This window comes from Heloderma suspectum, chromosome 8 (assembly GCF_057233095.1).
Source record: "Heloderma suspectum isolate Gila_16-S chromosome 8, 16-S_ref, whole genome shotgun sequence".
NCBI lineage: Eukaryota > Metazoa > Chordata > Lepidosauria > Squamata > Helodermatidae > Heloderma > Heloderma suspectum.
Genome location: NC_139465.1, coordinates 14,888,165 through 14,902,922, shown reverse-complemented (window position 1 = coordinate 14,902,922; position 14,758 = coordinate 14,888,165).

The following is a 14,758-nucleotide window of genomic DNA, read 5'->3' as shown; positions in this document are numbered from 1 at the left end:
TGGGCTGGCTACATATATACTGCAACGCACACTAGAGCGATGCTCTCGCATATCTGTGGCACACCTGTGCCCCAGAGGCTGGCTGCCTTAGTCTGTTTCAGACACTTAGTACTGGTCTGTTGAGGCAGGTGTGTGTGTGTGTGTGTGTGTGTGAGAGTGTAAGCAAAAATGGGGCAGGGGGCTGTCTGTTAAATTTTGTTCAATGAATAAAAGTTTGCTTTTCCTTTTACTCTGAGGAAAATTGCTCCTCTCAATGGCTTTTCAAAACGTAATAACTTTACCTGTGCGCTAGTGACTCAGACCCTGACTGGCCTCTGAATTATTACCGTGAGATGAAACATTTCTTTAAACAAAACCGAGTCCTTTAATATCTCCCCATCTCTGTTATTAGATGGACAAATGAATTTCGCTTTGAACATAACATGCGGCATTGTCTGAAAATTGCCGGTATGAACTGAAGCTGGCAGGTATTTTCTGGCTCCCCTCGTCAGTGATTGTCATTTATTATATGTTGTACCTTTATCTGTCAAACGTTTCGGCGCGTGATATTGATTTGTGTCTGCTTGCAAAGCAAAGGTCACTTTGATCAACATACTACAAAACCAGAAAAAGTAGGGTTCTGACATTTCATTACCCGGAGGGGGGCGGGGGGACCAGAGGCCTAAAATAAATAAGGATATGTTTGAGAATCGAACACTTTAATATCACCATGTGGAGTAACTATAATTAACCAAAGGACTGCTCTCCTGAGGTTAAAGAGAGGCATGGGGAGGCTTGACATGCAGGACTCTTGTGTACAGGGCTGCTGTTGTAATATTGTATCTGTGATCTTAAAGAGTAGAGGCATTCACTATGAACAGAACTGTATTTGTTTCTTGGAGGTGAGTTGTGTGCATGTGTTTTTAAACGATAAATACAACTTGAACAATGCTTTCAGAAAGATTGGTGAAGACCTTTCGTGGGATTCTTTTAGTGCAGGGGTGCACAACCTTGGGCCTGAGGGCCAAATTTGGCCTTCTGGTGTTCCCCAGAGGACCACACCCCCTTCCCCCCAACCAACAATTCTTGGTTGGTTTCCCAACTTTTGTGTGTTTTTCCACGCCACTCTAAAAAGTTTGAAATGCCTGTTTGAGAGCTTCTCCAGAATGGGATTCGGCCTTCAGGCTGAAAGAGTTTGAACACTCTTTCAGGCTGTTTTAGTGGTTAGGGGGCAGGAAGTGATTTTGTGGAGCCTTGTGCAAGACTCAACACAGTTGAATAAAGTTGGGCCTGGCGCCACTGCATGGCTAGGAATATAACATGTGGTTCCAGTGCAACTAATCTCAAAACAGGTTGGGCCTAAGAAGTGGGTTGCCTTAGGTGGAACAGCAAATGGTGGCTCCCGCATCCCATTCCACAGGTCAAGGTGCATAGTACCCAAGGCTGGCCAAGATAGTTTTGCACTTAGGGCAGCCATGTGTCCTCTTTTAAAGAGAACAGTCCTCTATTTGATGGTGTTCTTCATTTCAAGGGCTGTCCAGTCCAATTCCAGTCTAAAGATAGAGAACTGTATGAACTGTTGCCCATCAACAGTTTGCATCTGGACAACAGACTGAACAGGCAGGCACGCTGGTCACAGTCTTCTGCACTATGGTGAAATTTGGTGTATTTCTATTTGAATTATTACAATGTTCTCTAAATTTGCATTTATACATATATATTAGCAGATGCAAATTTTATGCAAGCTTGCGTCCTCTTTTGTCTTCTTTTTTGGTGACGCATTTCCTCTCTTGGTAGAAATTCCTCACTGGCCACCCTATTGGCACCCGAGAAAGAAAATCCCCCACACACATCTCTCCTTGGGAAAAAAATACAATGATAAGAAGTGGGCAGAGCAATCCTATGGTCCCAGAGAGAGCCTCCTAGAGACCATTGTTAGATTGCTCCTCCCAAGGCTGTAGACACTCTGACAACCACAGGAGGGGAAATCCAAGATCGAATCCCTCCCCCTTGCAGCCACCCTAGAAAGTCCTGCAGCGGCTGCTTTCCAAGGTCTCAGCAGCAAACACGGACAATCTTGCAGAGGTCACAAAAGGGTGTTCTGGTGGCTGGGAGTGGAGAGAAGAGGCCAGGGTCCACAGGATCCATTGACAGTACCTGGTCAGCAGACTGAACAAGCAGGCACACAGGTCACCTGGTAACAGTCTTCCACGCTATGGTGAGATTTACTTTATTTCCATTTAAATTGTAATTACTTCTAAATGTGCATATATAGAGAGGGGGGCGGGGTTGTTGTAAAGTGGCATGATGTCAGGGTGGACACTAAGCCCATAGAATTCCAGAGTAGTTCTGATTCTGAGGAAGAGCAGCCGCTCCTGGGAGAGGAGCGCGCACATCCTTCCCAGGGCCAACAGCTGGCAGGGATTCCTCCCACCGGCATTCCTAGCATAGTTAGCAGTCCCTGGAGTGAGAGAGCACGGGAAGCAGATTTGCTGGATGCATGACACCGACGCAGGGAACGGCGCCAAATGGAGGGCGTGGAAAGGAGGCGTAGTGTCCGGTTGGCGCGCAAACAACGGTTGCGCCCAGAGGATCCAAGGGAAAAGGGGAGGGACTCTCCCTAGCCCATAAGTTCAGGGTCTGCCAGTGATTCTCCTTCAAACGGGGACCAACTGTTCCAACTTAGGGCATAGGTACTCTGCTGCTCATATCTAGTTGCTAATAGTAGAGCTGTTAAGTTGTAAAAGAAGAATAAAGCTTTGAAAAGAATCCCTTTGTCTGTGTCTGGACTTGGCTACTGGATTAGACGGAGAGAGGCCTCCAAGGAGCCCTTGACACACAACAGCAAGGAGGCTCTGGGTCCACTGTGGATGCAGTCAGTTTTAAGGTAAAATATATAAGAAAGATAGAAAGACTATTCCTAGCTTCACTTAAACAAGATTTGCAACCCAGGATCATACCACTGTAAATCATTCCACTGCATTACCTGCCATTACCTCCAAGAAACCACGCTTTTCAGGAGCACAATTGCTAACAAAATGTATTGCATTAGACAATCATTAACATGCACTTCTACTTATGTGGGTGATTTAACTGAATGTAAAAAAAAATGGATGTCATATGCAATATGTAAGGAAAACTACAATGGACCTAAGAACAAGATTCTGTAACCACAAATCTGCAATCTTATAAAAAAACTGGAGCAGCCTGTTGCAAGACATTTCAACTCTCCTGCACGTGATGTAGCCTCTTGGATTTACAGTGGGTTCCAATAGAACAAACAAAAGTCACTGACATGGTTGAAAATTTCTGGATCAGAACTCTTAGTCCAAATGGCCTTAATCTGGAAGACAATTCGTAAGCATTACACAAATCAAAGCTCTATTTTTTCTCCTAAGGAACTTTCATCTCCAGGCATTCCAAATCTCTCTCTCTCTCTCACACACACACACACACACATGATTTACAAACAGAAAAAGGTGCCTTTTCATTGTATTATTTTTCAGCCCTCTGAAGAAGGCCTTAAGATACGAATAGGCTGAAACTCATTGGGCTTAAAAAAAATAAAAAAATAAAATAAAACCTTTGTTTTAGCATCCTGAGATGTTTCTCTTCTGTTCGTAGGTCTATTTCGGAAGCTCTTCCACTTTTGCACCTTTGCTTTTAAAAGGTGCCCAGAATCTATAATTGCTTCACATTATCACCCAATTTTATTTCATAGTAGGCCAGCATCGTCCAGGACACCTTTAAAAATTAAAAAAGAGTCTTTGTAATTACCCACAATTACTAGTAGTTACTGTGCTTTAGTGGATTTTCACGAATCTCCCCAAAAGTTTAAAAAAGAGAAGAAATTATATTTGCACACATCTCCCCGAAGGTGAAAAAGAAATAACGTTAAATTTGTGCAAATCTCCATGAACGTGAAAAAAAAAGTCTACCAAAACACCCACAACCCCCCCCTCTACAAGTAACGGCATTGGCTGCTGAAGTTGTGCTGCAAAGGCTCATGGGAGGGAGAACTAAGAGGGAAACAAGTCATGGCAAGCTGCAGAGTGCCTGCTTGTCTGTTGGGAGTAACGTGGGTTAGCGCGAACAACCAACCCACTACCATTTTCATGGTAGCTTATTGTGATGTGCGAACTTGCCCACTGTCTGTCCTTTTTGCATTTCACTTCCCTCTGACCACAGGGTTTAAATCCCCTCTTCCTCCCCAGCGTATGTATATAAATCTGCCAATTTGAGGTTAACACTTCATGCATTTTATGAAATGGACACTATCCATGAAAGCCTATTCCAGATTACAAGTGTTAGTCTTTAAGCTTTTAGCTTTGCTGTTTTAAATCTGTATTTTAAATCTCGGCATTGCTGCTAGGTTTTATTCTGGTTTTATTCTGGTTGTATTGTTATATTGTGGTTGTAATGTTTTTATATTTTATATTGTTTTATCCTGCGCTTTTCGGTTTTAATTTTTGTGAACCGCCCAGAGAGCTTTGGCTATTGGAAGGTAGAGAAATGAAATGAAATGAATAAATAAATAAATAAGATGCCACATGACTCTTCATTGTTTTTGCTGTGACGGACTAACGCGGCTCTGGAAACGGTTAATTAAAGTAACAGCCAGCTCTTCCTCCTTCTCCCAGCTGATGCATCTGACTAAAATATAGCAAGGAGCAGTGCACCTCGTTCTACCTGTGATCACCTGGGGTGCCTGCCACAGCTTGCACAGCATATGGATGTGCTTATAATGTCAATAGCCGAGACTGAATCACGCAATTCTCTTCAGCACTCGTCATCGTTTATTACTGTCACAGGTCTGCTTTAGTCTCTTTGTTTTTTCTGCACCTCCTTTTCCTGTCCGTCCTTCTTAATTTTATTGACGGCATGAATGAATTAGCCAATGGGCTCCCCCAGGATGGATCAGGTCTCTAGAAGGAAGGGCGCTTTTCACATGAGATTCTAGTGAAGGTTCCCATCTCTGTAAATCAAAAGAGCCCCATTTGCTAAATAAATAAATAAATAAATGTACATTTGTTTGTGTCATTGCATAATTCCCTGATTTTGCATAACTTATTCTCCAGTTTCTATTGCTTTATTTTACCCAGTGTTGTTCTTCTCATGCTATTCAAAAAGGATCAGCATGGAGCTATACTTCGGGTCTCCAACATGTGCCCGTGGTCTCCTTTCTTGATGCCCACCAGGCTCTCTGCCTCTCCTGATTCCTATTTTAGTGAGATTTTAAAAATTAAAATATTAACTGGGAGACTGGTATACTGCAAAGCAATGTGCTGCTCTCCAGCACCATCTTGGGTTCAAAAGAGTGGTCTGATGTTTTGGAGCTCAGCCCCGACCTCGGTCTTGTACTTAGGTTCTTGAGCAAGTTACTTTTCTTTTAGTCTCAGCAGTTTGCCTTCTGGGAAATGAGTGTTTTGTGATGGACCATGTCCACCATTTTGTGAATGGGGAAGATCCCTCATGGCAGCCATTTTGTAAGAGTGCCTACACCATTACACTCTCTCAAAATTCCAATTGCCTACTGACCCAAAAAGGTTGGGGACTCCTGAGCTATACCCAGCACTGAATCTCTGATTGATTAAAATCTCTGCCACTGGGAATGGTCCACACGTGTCTGAGTATATCTTTGCAACCATAAGGCCTAGGAGATTGTTTTCTTCCCCATGGCCCCAAGTACAAAGCAAGCTAATATTCTTAGCTAATTCTGTGGCCATCACCACTACAGCTTTCCTTTCCAGGTTGTATCTTTTGAGATGATCATCTCTTGACATCCTACTTTCCCTCCATTTATCTAAAGCACACTCTCATTTTGTTGACATTGTGCTCTTGGAAGATGGAACTTCAAAGGAAGTTTCCAACTGAATTTGTTTCTGAGAATCTTGGGCTATTCTTTTAGATTTTAGATTTTTAAAAAAGTCACTGGCACCAGAGATGTGCCATTGGGAATTACTGAAAAGAACAGATGGGCTACAGTGAGAGGAGAGGAAGTCGCTCCCCCCACCCCCTGTAGTCTCCATTGGCTACGGATGTAGAGGTAGAATGACTCCAAAATTGAGCATGAAAGCCATTCAGCTTATGCACAGTCCACAGGTGTTTTGCTTTATCTCATTAGAGATAATGGTCTTTCTCTCTCTTTGTGGAAATATCAGAGCCATTTGGTTAGAAATTATGGAAACCATTAATTTTGGAAGCCCAGATCGAAATAATAATAATGATGATGGAGCAAAGCGATTTGAGTTACTGAGCCAGTGTGCTAGTGACATCACAGAAGTTGCATCTGCTCTCATGCCTCCTGCAACTGGTACATTCTGAATGCCTTTCAAAACCATCCAACTTGATATCACATGTTGACCATGATGATTACAAGAGCAGTTTTTGAAGGCTAAAGGAGAGCAAAGTATGTATGAGAATCAAGTAAGTCAATGAACAATTTGGGTGGAAATTTAGCTCCCCCACCCTGAAATGTTGAAATTGCCACTGTCTGTTCCTACAACAGCCTTTTCCCACCTGGTGCTTTCCAGATGTTTTGGACCACAACTCCTGGCATTCCTGACCATTGACCATGCTGGCTGGGGCTGATGGGAGTTGAAGTCCAAAATGCCTGAAGGGCACCCAGGGGGGCAAGGCTATCCAGCCATTTGATGCATGAAAAAACCAAAATGAATAATTACTAAGTATTATAGTGTTCAAAATAGGGATCTGTAAATCCGCCAATGTCTGGGCCGAGGGATGTTTGTCACTGGGAATTCTCTTGGGGCTCAACGATTTCCCCAGAGCAGCTTGTGGATTTTGGCGTATTTTTTTCTCTGTAAATATGGCAAGATACACAAATTGTAGCCACAGTTTGCATATCTTGGGCAAATTGCAGCTGTAATTAGCGTATTTTGTGCAATTCACAGACATAAAGTGCTTTGTTATGCATAAACTGCAGTTGCAAATTGCTTAAAATATGCTAATTATGGCTGTAATTTGCCCCAAATATCCAATTTGTGGCCACAATTGGCGTATCTTGCTGTTTTTACAGAGAAAAATTATGCCCAAATCCATAAGCCATGCTGGCAGAGAGAGCTGGTCAGCTGTGAATTCTGTAGGCCAGATTCTCAGGAAACCGATGTCATTCAGGTCTGTCGAGGATTTCTCCAGCATCCCTAGTTCAAAGTGCTCCTCATATATCAACATAATCTTTATGAACATCTCGTAAGATAGTTCAGTATTATTATCCCCCTATTGCAGAAGGGGGCTGACACTGAGGGGCTGTGGCTTGCCTAGGCCACCTAGAGATTTTGTGGCAGAAGCAATATTCTAAGCAGGGGCGATAGCGCCAGCTCTTCACCACTATGTGACAGTAGCTGAAACACATTTCCATTCATTCAGAGCTGCACAGCAGAGGGCAACTTTAAAGCTCCAATCCTATACACACTTACATGGGAGTAAGTCCCATTCACCCCTTCATGGATCACTGCCTTGTTGTGGCGAAGGGGCTTGCATAACTCAGCGAAGCCATAAGCTATGCCGTGCAGGGCCACCCAAGATGGACAGGTCATGGCAGAGAGTTCTGACAAAATGTAGTCCACTGGAGAAGGAAATGGCAACCCACTCCAGTATTCTTGCCAAGAAAACCCCATGGAACGTATCACAAGGCTAAAAGAGATGATGCCGGAAGATGAGCCCCTCAGGTCGGAAGGTGTCCAATATACTACTGGGGAAGAGCAGAGGGTATTTCCAAGTAGCTCCAGAAAGAGTGAAGCGGCTGGGCCAAAGCGGAAAGGACACTCAGCTGTGGATGTGTCTGGTGGTGAAAAGAAAGTCCGATGCTGTAAAGAACAATATTGTTTAGGAACCTGGAATGTCAGATCAATGAATCAAGGTAAGCTGGAGGTGGTCAGACATGAGATGGCAAGATTGAACATCGACATCTTGGGAATCAGCGAACTAAAATGGACAAGCATGGGCGAATTTAATTCAGGTGACCATCATATCTACTACTGTGGGCAAGAATCCCTTAGAAGAAATGGAGTAGCACTCATAGTCAATAAAAGGGTGGGAAAAGCAGTACTGGGGTACAATCTCAAAAATGATAGAATGATCTCTGTATGAATCCAAGGCAAACCTTATTCAACATCACAGTAATTCAAGTCTATGCCCCAACCACTGAGGCCAAAGAAGCTGAGGTTGATCAGTTCTAGGAAGACCTACAACACCTTCTAGAACTAACACACAAAAAAAGATGTCCTTTTCATCATAGGGGATTGGAATGCTAAAGTAGGAAGTCAAGAAATCACCGGGATAACAGGCAAGCATGGCCTTGATGTACAAAATGAAGCAGGACAAAGGCTAATAGAGTTTTGCCAAGAGAACACGCTGATCATAGCAAACACTCTTTTCCAACACCACAAGGGAACTATGGACGGAGGTCCGTAACATTGTTCAGGAGGCAGCAACTCAATCCATCCCAAAGAAAAAGAAATGCAAGAAAGCCAAGTGGCTGTCTGATGAGGCTTTACAAGTAGCTGAGGAAAGAAGGGAAGCGAAAAGCAAAGGAGAAAGGGGAAGATATATCCAACTGAATGCAGAGTTCCAGAGAATAGCAAGGAGAGACAAGAAGGCCTTCTGAAATGAACAATGCAAAGAAATCGAGGAAAGCAATAGAATGGGAAAGACTAGAGATCTTTTCAAGAAAATTGGAGATCTCAAGGGAGCGTTTGGTGCAAAGACGGGCATGATAAAGGACAAAGAAGGCAGGGACCTAACAGAAGCAGATGCGATTAAGAAGAGGTGGAAAGAATACACAGAAGAACTATACAGGAAAGATCGGAATGTCCCTGATAGCCATGATAGTGCGCTCACTGAACTTGAGGCGGACATCCTTATGAGTGAAGTCAAGTGGGCCTTAGGAAGCATTCCTAACAACAAAGCTAGCGGAGATGACAGTATTCCAGCTGAGCTATTTAAAATCCTAAAAGATGATGCTGTGAAAGTGCTGCACTCAATATGCCAACAAATTTGGAACACTCCCCAGTGGCCACAAGACTGGAAAAGGTCAGTTTACATTCCAGTTCCAAAGAAGGGCAATGCCAAAGAGTGTTCAAACTACCGTACAATTGCGCTCATTTCACATGCCAGCAAGGTGATGCTCAAAATCCTACAAGCTAGGCTTCAGTAGTATGTGAACCAAGAACTACCAGAAGTACAAGCTGGGTTTCGAAGAGGCAGAGGAACTAGAGATCAAATCGCCAACATTTGCTGCATCATGGAGAAAGCAAGAGAATTCCAGAAAAACGTCTATTTCTGCTTCAACTGACTACGCTAAAGCCTTTTATTATGTGGATCATAACAAACTGTGGCAAATTCTGAACGAGATGGGAGTACCAGACCACCTTACCTGTCTCCTGAGAAACCTGTACAAGGGTCAAGAAGTAACAGTAAAAACCGGACATGGAACAAGCAATTCGTTCAAAATTGGGAAAGGAGTACGACAAGGCTGCATATTGTCGCCCTGCTTATTTAACTTATATGCAGAGTACATCATGAGAAACGCCGGGTTGGATGAATCACAGGTCGGAATTAAGATTGCTGGGAGAATTATCAACAACCTCAGATACGCAGATGATACCACCCTAATGGCAGAAAACGAAGAGGATCTCAAGAGCCTCTTGCTGAGGGTGAAAGTGGAGAGAGCAAAAGCTGGTTTGAAACTCAACATTAAAAAAACTATGATCGTGGCATCTGGCCCCATCACTTCCTGGCCTATAGAAGGGGAAGAAATGGAAGCAGTGACAGATTTTATTTTCTTGGGCTCCAAGATCACCGCAGACGGTGACTGTAGCCATGAAATTAAAAGACGCTTGCTCCTTGGGAGGAAAGCTATGGCAAACCTAGACAGCATAGTAAGAAGCAGAGACATCACCTTGCTGACAAAGATTCATATAATCAAAGCTATGGTTTTCCCAGTAGTAATGTATGGCTGTGAGAGCTGGACTATAAGGAAGGCTGAGCGCCGAAGAATTGATGCTTTTGAACTGTGCTGCTGGAGAAGACTCTTACAAGTCCCCTGAACTGCAAGGAGGTCCAATCAGTCAATCCTAAAGGAAATCAACCCTGAGTGCTCATTGGAAGGACAGATACTGAAGCTGAAGCTCAAATATTTTGGCCACCTAATGCGAAGAGAAAACTGTCTGGAAAAGACCCTGATGCTGGGAAAGATTGAAGGCAAAAGGAGAAGGGGATGGCAGAGGATGAGATGGCTAGATAGCATCACCGTTGCAATGAATATGAACTTGAGCACACTCCGGGAGAGAGCGCAGGACAGGAAGGCCTGGCGTGCTCTGGTCCATGGGGTCACAAAGAGTTGGACACGACTTAACAACTGAACAACAACAACAACAAGTCCCATTGAACTCAATGGAGCTTACTTGTGAGAAGACATGATTGGATTGCACAGTAAGTAACTTACAGAGATGTCATACTAAGTCAAAATGGTCCCCCCTCCAATCTCACCACCCTATCCACAGTGTGCAAAGTTGGGAGGGGGATTTTGGGGGTGGGGGAACATGATGAAATGAGAATGAAGGTGATGATGAAGTTACCACTGGTGCAATGATACTCCTGTGTGACCCTGTGGCTGGTGGCTGCTGTTTTTTCCTTCTCATTATTCTATGTAAAGCAGGGGTTGAGCAGTGTTTTAATTAAGATTTTGTTTTTAATCCAGATTTTATTGTTAGCCACCTTGACCACCCATTTTTGGTCAAGGTGGCACCTTGACACCTTGCAATATGCACCTTGACAAGGCTGCATATTGTCACCCTGCTTATTTAACTTATATGCAGAGTACATCATGAGAAATGCCGGGTTGGATGAATCAGAGATCGGAATTAAGATTGCCGGGAGAATTATCAACAACCTCCGATATGCAGACGATACCACCCTAATGGCAGAAAGCGAAGAGGATCTCAAGAGCCTCTTGTTGAGGGTGAAAGAGGAGAGTGCAAAAGCTGGTTTGAAACTCAACATTAAAAAAACTAAGATCATGGCATCTGGCCCTATCACTTCCTGGCATATAGAAGGGGAAGAAATGGAAGCAGTGACAGATTTTACTTTCTTGGGCTCCAAGATCACCGCAGACGGTGACTGTAGCCATGAAATTAAAAGACGCTTGCTCCTTGGGAGGAAAGCTATGGCCAACCTAGACAGCATAGTAAGAAGCAGAGACATCACCTTGCCGACAAAGGTCCGTCTAATCAAAGCTGTGGTTTTCCCAGTAGTAATGTATGGCTGTGAGAGCTGGACTATAAGGAAGGCTGAGCGCCGAAGAATTGATGCTTTCGAACTGTGGTGCTGGAGAAGACTCTTACGAGTCCCCTGGACTGCAAGGAGGTCAAATCAGTCCATCCTAAAGGAAATCAACCCTGAGTGCTCATTGGAAGGACAGATACTGAAGCTGAAGCTCCAATATTTTGGCCACCTAATGCGAAGAGAAAACTCCCTGGAAAAGACCCTGATGCTGGGAAAGACTGAAGGCAAAAGGAGAAGGGGACGGCAGAGGATGAGATGGCTAGATAGCATCACGGATGCAATGAATATGAACTTGAGCATGCTCCGGGAGAGAGCGCAGGACAGGAAGGCCTGGCGGGCTATGGTCCATGGGGTCACGAAGAGTCGGACACGACTGAACGACTGAACAACAACAACAAATACAATAGATAGATAACAGTAAGCTACCTGGAACACATTGGCAGAAAGGTGGTGTATATTATGCAAAACGTTAATTTGTCCCAACTAATCCATATAGAACTCTAAAATGAACAAACAAACATTAAAAAAGATGCAAAAGGTAAATCAGCATAATTTTTCACGTGGTTGTTGGTCTCTTCTGAGACTGCAACTCTGTGGCACAGAATTACAAACTCTGACTGTGTGTGTGTGTGTGTGTGTGCGCATGTGCGTGTGTTTTTAAACCTTTTTGGGGGCTGAGGAACCCCTGTAACATGTCATGATATCCTGCAAAATCCAAACCCCCTCTTACAAAGTAAAACACACACACACACACGACCGTACAAACTGGTAATAAGTCAACTAAATAAAACCAGTAAACCACTACATCCACCCTGCTGTTTTGCCCCATCACTCACAAATAAAGATTAATTTTGGACATTCAGCCTTGAAGGTGTAAAGGCTGCATTTTATTTATTTACTTTATTTATTTCAGAAAATTTCTGTACTGCTTTTCATTTAAAAAAAAATTGCAAAGAAGTTGTCAGGATAAAACCATGATAAAATCCAATAAAACCAATCATTAAAACAACAGAGCAGGGATAAAACAATGACCTCTCATTAAAATAACCAGGGGTAGCTGGTAACTCTAGCAGTCAGGGAAATGTCTGGGCAAACAAATGTGCCTTCAGTCATGTCATGAGGCACATGATGTGACATGCAACTAGACTGGGTCACATGTTACTCATGGACACTCCCACTTTTGGAGTTGGGTTGAATGGCCAGTGCAAGAGGGAAAAGTGAAGTGCCTGAGGTGAGAGTTTGTAACATTTCATGGAACCCTTGGATGATGCACATGTGGAATCCAAAGATTCAGTGGAACCTTGGCTAAATAACACTGCGCTTGAGCAGGGGTGATGTTCTCCAATGTTTTGGACTACAGCTCACATAAGCCCCAGTCAGCATGGCCAATGATAATGGAGTCTGGGAGTTGTAGCCCTTTTCCTCCAGGGCACTGCCTGAGTGAACATTGCCATTTTTGACATATTGTCAAAGACTCTTTTTCCTGCTGGCTGTATGCCATTGTGCTCCTGTTTTGCATTGGCTTCCAAAGTAGAGCAAAGTCAAAAGGTAAAGGTAAAGGTGTCCCCAACCAGTTGTGTCCGACTCTAGGGTGTGGTGCTCATCTCCATTTCTAAGCCGAAGAGCCAGCGGGAGCTCACTCCGTCACGCAGCACTTGGGCCTCGAACTGCTGTCCTGCCAACCTTCCGGTCTGCAGTTCAGCGTGTTTGCCAGGGACCAATACAAGAAAACAAGGACTGTTGCTGGAAAATAGAGAGAGTTGGAGTGCATGGGATGTCTCACTATAAGGGCAGCAGTATCCATTGATGTAGTGGCAAGTTTTGAAAAGTGAGACCTCATCCTGGAAGCCCTTGCAGCCATACCTTCAAAGAGAATTCACAGTCATACTTCCAATTCCATTGTAAAACATAGGCATCCCAAACAAACCACTAATAAAAATCTCACAGTTATGTTTACATGGAATGACTGCAATCCTATGTATAGTTACCTGGGAGTAAGCTCAACTGAACTCAATGGTGCTTCCTTCTGACTGCATAGGATCAATGTGTGAAACACATTGAGTTGAATCCAGGATCTGTCTTCTGTTGACAGAAGGTACCTCCACTTGATTTTTGGAGGTCCCTAATCCCCTTTGCACTATACCTCATCCCACTCAGTAGGGTCTCCTGACCTTCTGTCTAGCATTTTGAGGGGGCCCAAGGGGGCAGAGAAGTCAGCTCCTCCCACCTCAGTTGCATGTGCCTATCTGGATCCAAGCCGAAGAGCTTTAATGAAGATCTTCAGCCAGCTGAAATGCAACCTTCAGCTTTTAATTAGAAATGCAAGCCATCTTGCAAACAGGTGTTACCATTTAAACCGCTTTCATGAGGTAGGAACTCCACCAAAGGAAAGGAAAAATGACGTTGACTTTTTCTTTGCTAATCTGTCACAAACCATAATAAAACTTAGAAGCCTTGTTAGCACCTGGTTCAGTTGCCGGAGCAAATGTCAATTATCCTGGTGCCTTGGCTGATGATGTTGTTGCCCTGAAAAAGTCCTCGAGCTGCACTCCCCGCTGTTTTGCCTTTTGCATCTTTTGAATGTTTGTTTTAGAATAGGGATGGGACAATCAGCAAGGATCGAGCTCACCTCGAAACTTGACCAGCCCTTTTCCAGTTCCCAAATGTGAGCAGGTTTTTGTTGCTGTTGTTCGAATGAGAAAAGTGCCTTTTTAAAAAGTGCCTTTTTTAAAAAGTGCATTAAAAATATGCATTTTTTAAAAAGTCAACAACACCAATAGGGATTAAAAAACAGCTGTAATGCTGAAGATCACCCCCCCCCCCAAGACAGCTGAACCTATTGTAGGTTCCTGACATGTTTTGAGAAAACTCTTTTTTTAGGGGACCTCAAACCCTTAAACACTGTTCAGGGGGATTCTCTCTCCTTTTCCTTGGATGAGGAACAGCAGAAAGATTCCTCCTGAGCAGTGTTTAAGAGTGTGAGATTCCCTTGATGAAGAGCTTTCTCGAAACGCGTCAGGACAGGAGCCTACAGTTAGTTCAGCTATCTTTTTCTGGTTTCAATTTTTTTTAAAGGGTATTTTTAAAAGCACAACCCCAAATATGTACTTGGCCAAATCATGAACTTGCACATTTCCCCCCAAGTATGTATTTTAAAGTGCGCATTTTTCTATCAGATGCATTCTGCAATCATGCTTGCAAGCTCAGGAATAAGTGCGCTTTGCTTGAAAAAAATGCGCTCGCTTTCGGGGGGTGCAAACAGGGCAAATTCTGATTAAAAAAACAAATTAGAACAAAACGATTGTCATCCCTATTTCAGAGTTTTCAGTGGCAAATCCTGGCATTCCCCTTCCACTACGCCATTGTCAGCGTGGAGACCTGGAAACTCCTTATTCATATAAAAAGAGAGCAGAATACCAGGCGAGGGAACTCCTGCAGAGGTGGCACTGAGATAAGTCCACCCTTTGGTGGACCC